The 9,937-nt window shown below is 44.2% G+C and overlaps 1 long non-coding RNA gene across 3 annotated transcripts in view; it reads right to left on the reverse strand.

The window, feature by feature from the left end:
* LOC126989130 (uncharacterized) overlaps nt 1-8,278 on the reverse strand; it is a 14,152-nt gene extending 5,874 nt beyond the window's left edge. Inside the window, exons 1-3 of one of the 3 annotated variants that reach the window (XR_007742900.1) lie at nt 8,176-8,278; nt 2,096-2,228; nt 1,089-1,662 (exon numbers count right to left, since the gene is read on the reverse strand). This is a non-coding gene — a long non-coding RNA (uncharacterized LOC126989130). Of the gene's footprint in view, nt 1-1,088; nt 1,675-2,095; nt 2,229-8,175 lie in introns of those variants that run through there. The other 2 variants (XR_007742899.1, XR_007742898.1) reach the window with 2 other exon arrangements.
* Between the last annotated feature and the right edge of the window lie 1,659 nt (nt 8,279-9,937).

The following is a 9,937-nucleotide window of genomic DNA, read 5'->3' on the forward strand; positions in this document are numbered from 1 at the left end:
CTCCCTCTATCGTGCCTCAGTCGTATCCAACATAATTCCTACCTTATTTCCTTTGAACTTCCCTTCTTTTGTTCCTTCGCACACTAACCTTTTCACCTTTCCTTCCCCCCTCTACTCACCTTACCCTTTGCCTCAGCAGCATCCACTTGCTTTATAATTCCTTCTTTCTCTTCCTCCTACATTCCTTCCTACTGTGGTGCCCCGCGAGCCGCGACACCACTCGTGTCATCATCATCTTCACCGGCAATATTTTCCGATGACAACAGCGGTATCGACCGCTAAAACACAACACGGACTCCAACACATGATTGTCCCCACTGTTCATTTACCAACCTATACACAATTGTAATTGCCCATTAACGCACCCGCTTATCTCTCTAAGCCAAACACAATCAACCGCGGCTAAAACACGATCAACCGCGGAACAAAATGTTATGAAAACAAAGCTGCGTCACCGCGTGAATTAAGCATGTCGGTTAGGTAGATTATTGTATGAGCTCGGTGTGAGTTTGATGTATGACTCACACGCCTGACGTATTACCCTCGCGATGTCTGCCTATATAAGAAGCATTTCTCCAGGCTTGACCTCAGATCAACCAGCACTCTGTTCGTTGCTGGACACTCAGTTGTCCTTCCCTAGACAACATGGGTAGAACATTCATCGTTGCTACTGTGAGTATGGAGTAATGTGGTACCATAGAGGAAAGCGTATCTAACATATCTATTGTGTTCTATTATCTTAGTTTTACTTAGGATTATATTTCTATGATACTTTATTGTGTGAGTTTTTACTCAATATTATACCAGTGTTAACGTCAGTAACCAATAGTGAAAGAAAACCTGAAGACTCATTGAGTCTAGTAAGCCAGTCGCTGGTTTAAACAATATTTTTACCCTCTGTAATATTAAGTAGTATTAAGGTAGAATAAAATACATATAAGAAAGGCGACACCGTTTCATCACCCCATTTACGAACTCCTTTAAATACTCCTAAAGTACTAGAATTTTAAGTCAAGTGTCACTAATACAAACAGTGTGTCGTCGCCCCTGTGTGACCCGGGATTGCGGGTTACAACACTACATTCCTAATTTTTCTTCTATCCCCTTTATTTCTCTTTTCTCATTCTTTTCTATTTCTCCAAGCTCTTCTTCTTTCGTCTCTTTCCTACTTCCTATTCTTCTTTTTCCCCTCTCTTCTCCTTCTTTCTTCTATTCACTCCTTCGTATTCTTCTCTGTTCTTTCCTTCCTCCACCCTATACTCACCCCTCTCATCGACCTCCCGTTTTCTTCCTCTTCTCCATTTCTTCCCTCTCCTTCCCTCACTTCCTTTTTATCAAGCCAGCCTCATATTAATCCTTTCAGACCTTAATGAAACATCCCTAACTCCATTACCATTATCATTATCATTTTTATTGTTATTATATATATTCTATAATTATTATTAAGCTTTGCTCCTCCTCGGTTCGTGTTTCCGTACCCTCGTCTTCATTCCACGTTCTCTTTGCCCATCATCCTCCGGGGCTCCTCAAACTAAGAGGGCACTGCCTTGTAGCGGATGCCCGGCCGCTGTTTAATCTCCGTCTCAAGTTCTTTCCTATCACATGCTCGCGTCCGTTTGGTTTAATCTGCATAATGATACACTTGCCGAGGCCCGGTGCGTCCTGTGTGCCATGCTGGGCGGGGTGGAGAGAGAGAGAGAGAGAGAGAGAGAGAGAGAGAGAGAGAGAGAGAGAGAGAAAATTAATCCTCTTCTAACTGATTCTACCACTTTGTTCTTTATTAGCACCTACAATCTGCCTGCCTACCCTGTCCTGTACTACCTCAAGGTTTTCAAGCCCTTAACTGTTCATGTCATGCATTTTAACCCATTTGTGAGGCCTGGTATTGCCTTGTCAATCTCGCCCTCTCGTATCCGTTTGCTCTGCACCTCACCACACTCCCTGGTCTTCCTACCCACTGGTTTGCCCTTGAAATTGTCCTGCTTCGTTCTGTCTGTCCCACTCTCGTCTACTATGATTCCTAGCTATTTGTATGAACTGTTGTATGTTACTTATTAAATAAAAATAAACTACAAGACACTTTTGATTACTGAACCTCTTCTGTTGATGATTCCTCCTCCTGTGATGACAACCTTTCACACATGGATGTATCTTGGTATTGGAGATAATGCTGGTGCTTGTGGGTGGTGAGTCTTGATGGTTGCTAAGATTCCCAGCAGTGTCTTGCCCTGTAAAATGGTGAGCAGCCAATATACAAACAAATATATGCATTTGGTTAACTGTGGCCAGGCTCCCCGCAAGCTTTCTTCACTTAATTTATATCTATACAGTTTGTCTATTTTATTCACTGTCCATTTCCATCTATCTGTTCAATTGTTGGGGGAGAGCAGAAAAATATCTGGTAGGAGAACCTTCCCAAAAGATTATATTTCTGCTACTGGTGACAGGTAAAGTATGCAAGATCAGATATCAATTTCAGTGCCACAGCATTAGAACAGGAGGAGGATTACTTAAATGTCATGAAAGAAAGGATGAAGGGTTAACTGACAGTGTGAAGAAGTGGAACAGCTTGATGGAAGACGTACCAAGATGCAGGAAAAAAAATAGATATTACTGGAAACAGACACCCAACAATAAGTTTAACATTAAAATATAAACAGGGCTATACACTATTGGATCAAATGGATGTTGTGAAGAGATTGATGTAAAAGAACTGTGTGATGACAAGGTGAGGCCGGAGATGGTGGGCTGGTGAAGGGGAGTTTGAGGGACCATCATTTTTGCAGGAAAAAGTAAATGAATCAAACATGAGGAGAGGAAAATCGGAGGGACAGGACCTAGTTGTTTTGGTGGAGGCAACAGGATTTTGTTAAGACAGCTTAGGAACAGCAGCAGTATCGGTAGAATTACTATTAAAAACCGGGGCGAAGTAAGAATTCAACGTGTTCGCTATGCGTTGGCTATCTGTCACGATATTGCCCGAATTATCAGTTAATGGCCCAATCCCACTTCGAATCTCTTTTTTTGTTGTTTAAATATTTAAAAAAAACTTTTAGGATCTGACTCAATTTACCGCAATGTTTACTTCGTACCTCCGTTTAGCCCGTTTCATTAAACTTTTGACTTGTTGTGACTATTACACAGTACATACATGCATACTTTTACAAATTTACATGATACACACATACTACATGGTCCCTATGTAAAATTATCTCCATACTTCATAGTCACTATGTAAAATTATCTCCCTCCTTCTGCCCTTCCGCAAAACTCTTGACACATTAGGTTGTGTAAATTTGGAAGGAAATTAATACAAGGTGTAATTTCAGTTGATAATTAAGTAAACATGCATTAATTAATTATCTTCAACTTTGCAAGCTCTGTACTCTGTAGTCTGTGCTCTGAACTATGAGTCTGTGAATCTGTAATGCATAAAATATATCCGCCACATCCTGTTTGTGTGGGGTGCGGATGCGGATGCGGATATTTATTTTATCACAAATGCGGATGCGGATGCAGGTGTTTCATTCATCTGAACTGCGGATGTGGATGCGGATGCAGATGTTTCATTCATCTGAACTGCGGATGTGGATGCGGATGCAGATGTTTCATTCATCTGAACTGCGGATGTGGATGCGGATGCAGATGTTTCATTCATCTGAACTGCGGATGTGGATGCGGATGCAGATGTTTCATTCATCTGAACTGCGGATGTGGATGCGGATGCAGATGTTTCATTCATCTGAACTGCGGATGTGGATGCGGATGCAGATGTTTCATTCATCTGAACTGCGGATGTGGATGCGGATGCAGATGTTTCATTCATCTGAACTGCGGATGTGGATGCGGATGCAGATGTTTCATTCATCTGAACTGCGGATGTGGATGCGGATGCAGATGTTTCATTCATCTGAACTGCGGATGTGGATGCGGATGCAGATGTTTCATTCATCTGAACTGCGGATGTGGATGCGGATGCAGATGTTTCATTCATCTGAACTGCGGATGTGGATGCGGATGCAGATGTTTCATTCATCTGAACTGCGGATGTGGATGCGGATGCAGAAGTTTCATTCATCTGAACTGCGGATGTGGATGCGGATGCAGATGTTTCATTCATCTGAACTGCGGATGTGGATGCGGATGCAGATGTTTCATTCATCTGAACTGCGGATGCGGATTTGAAAAATTATGCAGATGTTCCGCGGATGCGGATATCCGGTACATGACTAATTTGTGTTTAAAGATGAGGTTAAATCAAAGGCTGAGAAGGTGCATGAGGAGCTGGGATCAGTTGTTGACACGATTCGTGCGAGCACGCTGAATCCAGTTTGGCTGAGGTGGCGAAGAGGCAGGAAAGTAAAGAAGAATCTCCTAGCTGTGAAAGCTTCTACCCAGGAAAAGAAGGCAACATATGTGAAGGATGAAGTCTCCCAGGCGTTGAATGGCATTGAAATAACTGATTCAAGATTCACAAATGGAGGTAATATTGTCATGAACTTTGACAATGAGAACACAAGGGAAGAGGCTGCTCAAAAATTGGAGTCTGTTGAGCAAATTAGTATAAAGAGTGTTGGAGAAATGAAACCAAAGATCATGATATGCAATGTGCACAAAGAGGAGACCAAGGAAAAAATAAAAGAGACCATCTTAGACCGCAATGAGTTCTTACGCACAAATCAGGGCGTTGAGAATAAAATTGAGCTGATTTTTAGTATTTCTGCAGCTGGCGGCACGATGCACTATGTTTTGAGGTGCGACCCAACTGTGAGAGAGCTGATTTACAAGAATCACGACAATTTAAAATTAGAATGGGGAATATACACAGTGAGAGATAGATACCATGCAATTATATATTATCATTGTCAGAGATACGGCCGTCTTGAGGCCAAAAGAACTGCTAAGAACAATGTAGAAGCCCCAAAATGTTATAAATGCGCTGGCGATCATAAATCAAAGAAGTGCACCATGGCTGAGAAGAAATGCATAAATTGTGTGAAGTACAAGAAGCCTGAAATCAACCACTTGGCGAATGACCAGTGTTGTGTGGTTCTTCAGATTGAAATTGAAAGAATTCGTAACATAACCGATCATGGCTATTAATCACAGACTTACATACTAGACTGCGCGTCCCCCATCTCCCTGTATTGTGTTGAATGAAGCACCCCTGCGGCCGTGGGTGTGCCCAAGATCTAAATGAATTTATTGAGACCTTGGGCAGGACGGACAGCGCGGCGATACTACACGCATTTCCTCTTTGATTTAACTGTTTCTCCATTCCTTTCACAAGCCTATGATTGATAACGCTTATAGACAGCTTTCTCATCTCTGTGAGGCGAGAGAAACCTTTAGAACAGAGAGCAAACATCTGTATATAGTGTCGTCAGGCTGTGTCCCGCCATATGGTTCTACTGCTGTTCACTGCAAGTTGTTTTCGCTCTCACACACGCCTCAAGGATGTCAGTTCGCTTAAGGGGCTATTACACTGGGCAAATTTTCCGTGGATCTTCAGTCAAACCACGATTTCCGCTGGCGTGGTTCTCATTTCCGTGGTTTTCTGACGTGTCCACGATCTTTCAAAGCTACGGTAGATTTCACCAAAGGACGACGGTATTACTCACCATCATCATCAGCAGCAATAACAAGAAACAAATGAGAACCACGCTAGCGGAAATCGTGGTTTGACTGAAGATCCACGGAAAATTTGCCAAGTGTAATAGCCCCTTAAGCGAACTGACATCCTTGAGGCGTGTGTGAGAGCGAAAACAACTTGCAGTGAACAGCAGTAGAACCATATGGCGGGACACAGCCTGACGACACTATATACAGATGTTTGTTCTCTGTTCTAAATGTTTCCTCGTTACTTTCGCGTGTTGTAAGTGACTGATAATGTGGATAGACACCCAAACAGACCCCCGTGCTCTCCCTTCCCTGAGTAAGGCGAGATGCGAGGCGTGAAAAAAGTTGGAAAGTTTCGTTTAGTCGGTGCAAGATCTGTGGTCATATGCCGGAGAGAGACAGAAGGGGAAGGAATTATAGGAGAAGGGAACAGATCCCAGGAGACGGGACACAACCCCCGATTAATATCTGGTACCCATTCATTGCTGGGTGGACAGGGGCGTAAGGTATCGGAAAAGCCGCCCAAATTTTTCCACCCCTCCCGGGAATCGAACCCGGGCTCTCTCGGTTGTGAGCCGAGTGTGCTAACCACTGCACTACGAAGTCCCAAACGACGGGCGGAAAGCAGAACGTTATATTTATTCATTTTAAGGCAGAGGAGACAATCCAAATGTAGAACGAAAATAATCTTTCCGCCAAAATACCGACTCTGAAGAAGAAACGAATACTTGAACACTTGACAACCTTCCACACAAAAGCAGCTTCCATACAAACCTACCTCCAAACATCTCTCCCAAACCCGTCGAACCCAGAACGGTAAGTAGGCGGCGGGGATAGGCGGTGGCTGAGTGGTAGCGTGCTGGGCCCACATTCACCGCGTGATGGACGACGCGGGTTCGAATCCCCACGCTACCACCTCGGATTTTTCAGTCACCGTCGATTGGCTTAAAACTACCCACATGCTGTCCTGAAGACCACCCATCAACCCGGATTCTAGAGGAAACCGTCCAAGTGAATCACGAAGGAGTTCCGGAAGGCAGCATGAGCCAAGAGAAGATGGCGCCACTATAAACACTTGCCTGCGCCATGACGGGCTGGTGCCAACTACCCTCCAGGCCCCTCAAGAGAGCCTACCGGCGCTATAGGCGTACACGTAAAAAAAAAAAAAAAAGGAGGTGATACAAATACCTGAATACCCAACAGCCTTCCACGCACTTAACTATGCCTCAAGGCCACGCACTGTCCATATTCCGAAACCTTGGCACACACCTTTGACAAGGCGTTTGTAGAAGTTGTGGGGAGCATTTCCAGGGGCATTAGTTTTATGACCTTGGTGGTAGTGATGACTTTTTTGATTAGGCCTCGATTGACCTCCTTTTCGGCCTTTGGAAATAACTGATGTGAGAGGCGAAAGCGTTTGAGGATAGGCCTACTGGCTCTATACATACGGCACCGAGGCATCACTACAGTCAACAACTTACCTTCCCAATAAAAATAACTCCAAATACCTATCCCAAACCTGTCCAAGCTATAACGGAAGTACATAAAGGAAGCGATATAAATACCTGAACACCCGACAGCCTTTCACGCACTCAACTACCGTCACCTCGTTCAGAATGGCGTCGCGTAGTTTTTCAGGTTTCTGCCCTCCGTGGCCCTCTCGTCAGCCTGGGAGCCGATCATCCAAGTTGCTGTGTTTTTACTTTACTGTGGTTCTCGTGGGTGAGAATTTTGATATCACGGTGGGGGTACAACAGGCAGGCCTCAGGTGACCACTGCGACGCCAGAGAGATGGTTGACAAATAATCACTTTCTTCCTTGTTAGATCGTTCAAGTTCCTACGTTTTTATTTCATTGTGGTTCTCGTGGGTAAGAAATTTGATATCTCAGTGTTTTTAGCATTCTGATGCCTAAGTTTCCCCAACCCAGCCTCATTAAACTGTAAAAACGTAAACACACTATTCAACAATCACGGTACAAATCGGTATTACACGTCAACTTTGCCAACATGACTAACTAATGCTGAGGTAGTTAGATCATTAGGAAGTTAGTTAGATTAGGAAACCCGCGGAACTTATGGGTGAGTCCTGTTGGTGAGTGATAGGTACAACTCACGAGTCACCACCAGCGTCACGTCCCAAGGCTGTGCGATAGTTAGCTTAATCAAGTACTACACAAGATGCATTTACCCTGGCTGTCACAACTTGTTACGATGCACATTAAGCTTCGGTTCTATAGGCTTCCACATATTATCCAACATGACTGAATTACACACACACACACACACACACACACACACACACACACACACACACACACACACACACACACACACACACACACTGGCTGGATGAATGTAGATATGGAGACGGGACTATTAGAGGTTAGCTCGGGCCCTGAAGACTACAAATAGGTAAATGCAAATAGGTAAATACACACACACACACACACACACACACACACACACACACACACACACACACACACACACACACACACACACACACACACACACACACACAAAAATATAAATAACAGGCCCTCCAGATAACTTACATTGGTATAAGTGGTGCCGGTAACGCCCAGGTAACACCCAGTCACCAACTCCTGCAAGTCTTGAGTAAGCGATCCACTCTGCTGCAACACATCCCTCCTCTCCCTAACCTGCTGAACAACTGGCACCAAAAACAGGGTATGAAAGGAACCTCTGGCAACTTAGTAGGCTTGAGTTGACCACAGCGCCGTCAGAGGGAGATAGTTAACAAAATTATGACTTTCCACCTTGTTAGATCATCCAGGTTGCTGTGTTTTTACTTCACTGTGGTTCTCGTGGGTAAGAATTTTGATATCACGGTGGGGGTACAACAGGCAGGCTTCAGGTGACCACAGCGACCCCAGAGTGAGATAGTTGACAAATAATCACTTTCTCCCTTGTTACATCGTTCAAGTTCCTGCGTTTTTACTTCATTGTGGTTCTCGTGGGTAAGAATTTTGATTTCTCAGTGTTTTTAGCATTCTGATGCCTAAAAGGGCTATTACACTGGGCAAATTTTCGTGGATCTTCAGTCAAACCACGATTTCCGCTGGCGTGGTTTTCATTTGTTTCTTGTTATTGCTGCTGCTGATGATGGTGAGCAATACCTTCGTCCTTCGTTGAAAACTACTGTAGCTTTGGAATATCGTGGACACGTCAGAAAACCACGGAAATATGAGAACCATGCCAGCGGAGATGGTGGTTTGATTGAAGATCCACGGAAAATTTGCCCAGTGTAATAGCCCCTTAAGTTTCCCCAACCCAGCCTCATTGAGCTGTTAACTTGGCAATGAGAAAACGATCGTCGGTCTTCCCAGCACGACTGCCAATTTAACTTCATTTTTCCTTATATTGTATTATGCGTTTCATAAAGAAATACAGATAATTAGAATGTGCACTATAGTTTCCCTGCACATAAACCCTTAGTTCAAATTCCACAAAACTTGAAGCACCTTAGAATTGGAAGCAAACACGATCCGAAGCAGAGAGTGAGCAGTTCTCATCTCTCATGGGAAAGAAAAAATAGTGTCTGTTTACCTGATCTACATCGCTGCTGCCATTGACGATGTACCGATGGAAAAGAGAGGCTAATGCTATTTGTTGCAATGAAAAAAAAGTGCCCTTGTCTACATAATCTACACCACTCCTGCCACTGACAATATACCGATGGAAAACAAAAGGAGAATGCATTTTCTTGTAAAACATACTTATTTTGACGGACATAACATGACATGTACACGTATATACACAGAGGAAAGTTGTTCGGGCGTGTGAAGGATCTGTTGCGTTCATTCTCCCGTCGAGGACGCCAGGCCGCGGGGAGCCCGACGCCATGAGCCCCGACGCCTGCACGCCCACACGCCTCCGTCCCCCACGCCCGCACGCCCACCCCGCCCTTCTCCGCTGCAGGGTTGCCAGTTATGAAAACTACCTCATTACACAATTCCCAAGTTCTCATTATCATTTTTTACGAGAACTTATTTAGTTATCTAATATTATGACATCATGCACTTGAAATACATAACCTTCCTTGAGAATTAGCACACACTGTTTACTTTTAGGCTGTGCAGGATAAAGTAATCGAGCAGAGCAGCCGATTCAGATTAAAATACGAAACCTCACTGAGTGACTCCTTTTGAAGTTCCCAAACAGATTTCTCTTCTTCCCAAGTCAACCCAGCTCGGCACGGTAATGAAAAGTGGCAGACGGCAACCCTAGACTTCAGCGGGTGACGGACCTAGTTAGGGGGTGGGGGGTTAGGGGTTGCCAGCGGGGTGTGGTCCA

This window comes from Eriocheir sinensis, unplaced genomic scaffold (genome assembly GCF_024679095.1).
Source record: "Eriocheir sinensis breed Jianghai 21 unplaced genomic scaffold, ASM2467909v1 Scaffold1060, whole genome shotgun sequence".
Lineage (NCBI taxonomy): Eukaryota > Metazoa > Arthropoda > Malacostraca > Decapoda > Varunidae > Eriocheir > Eriocheir sinensis.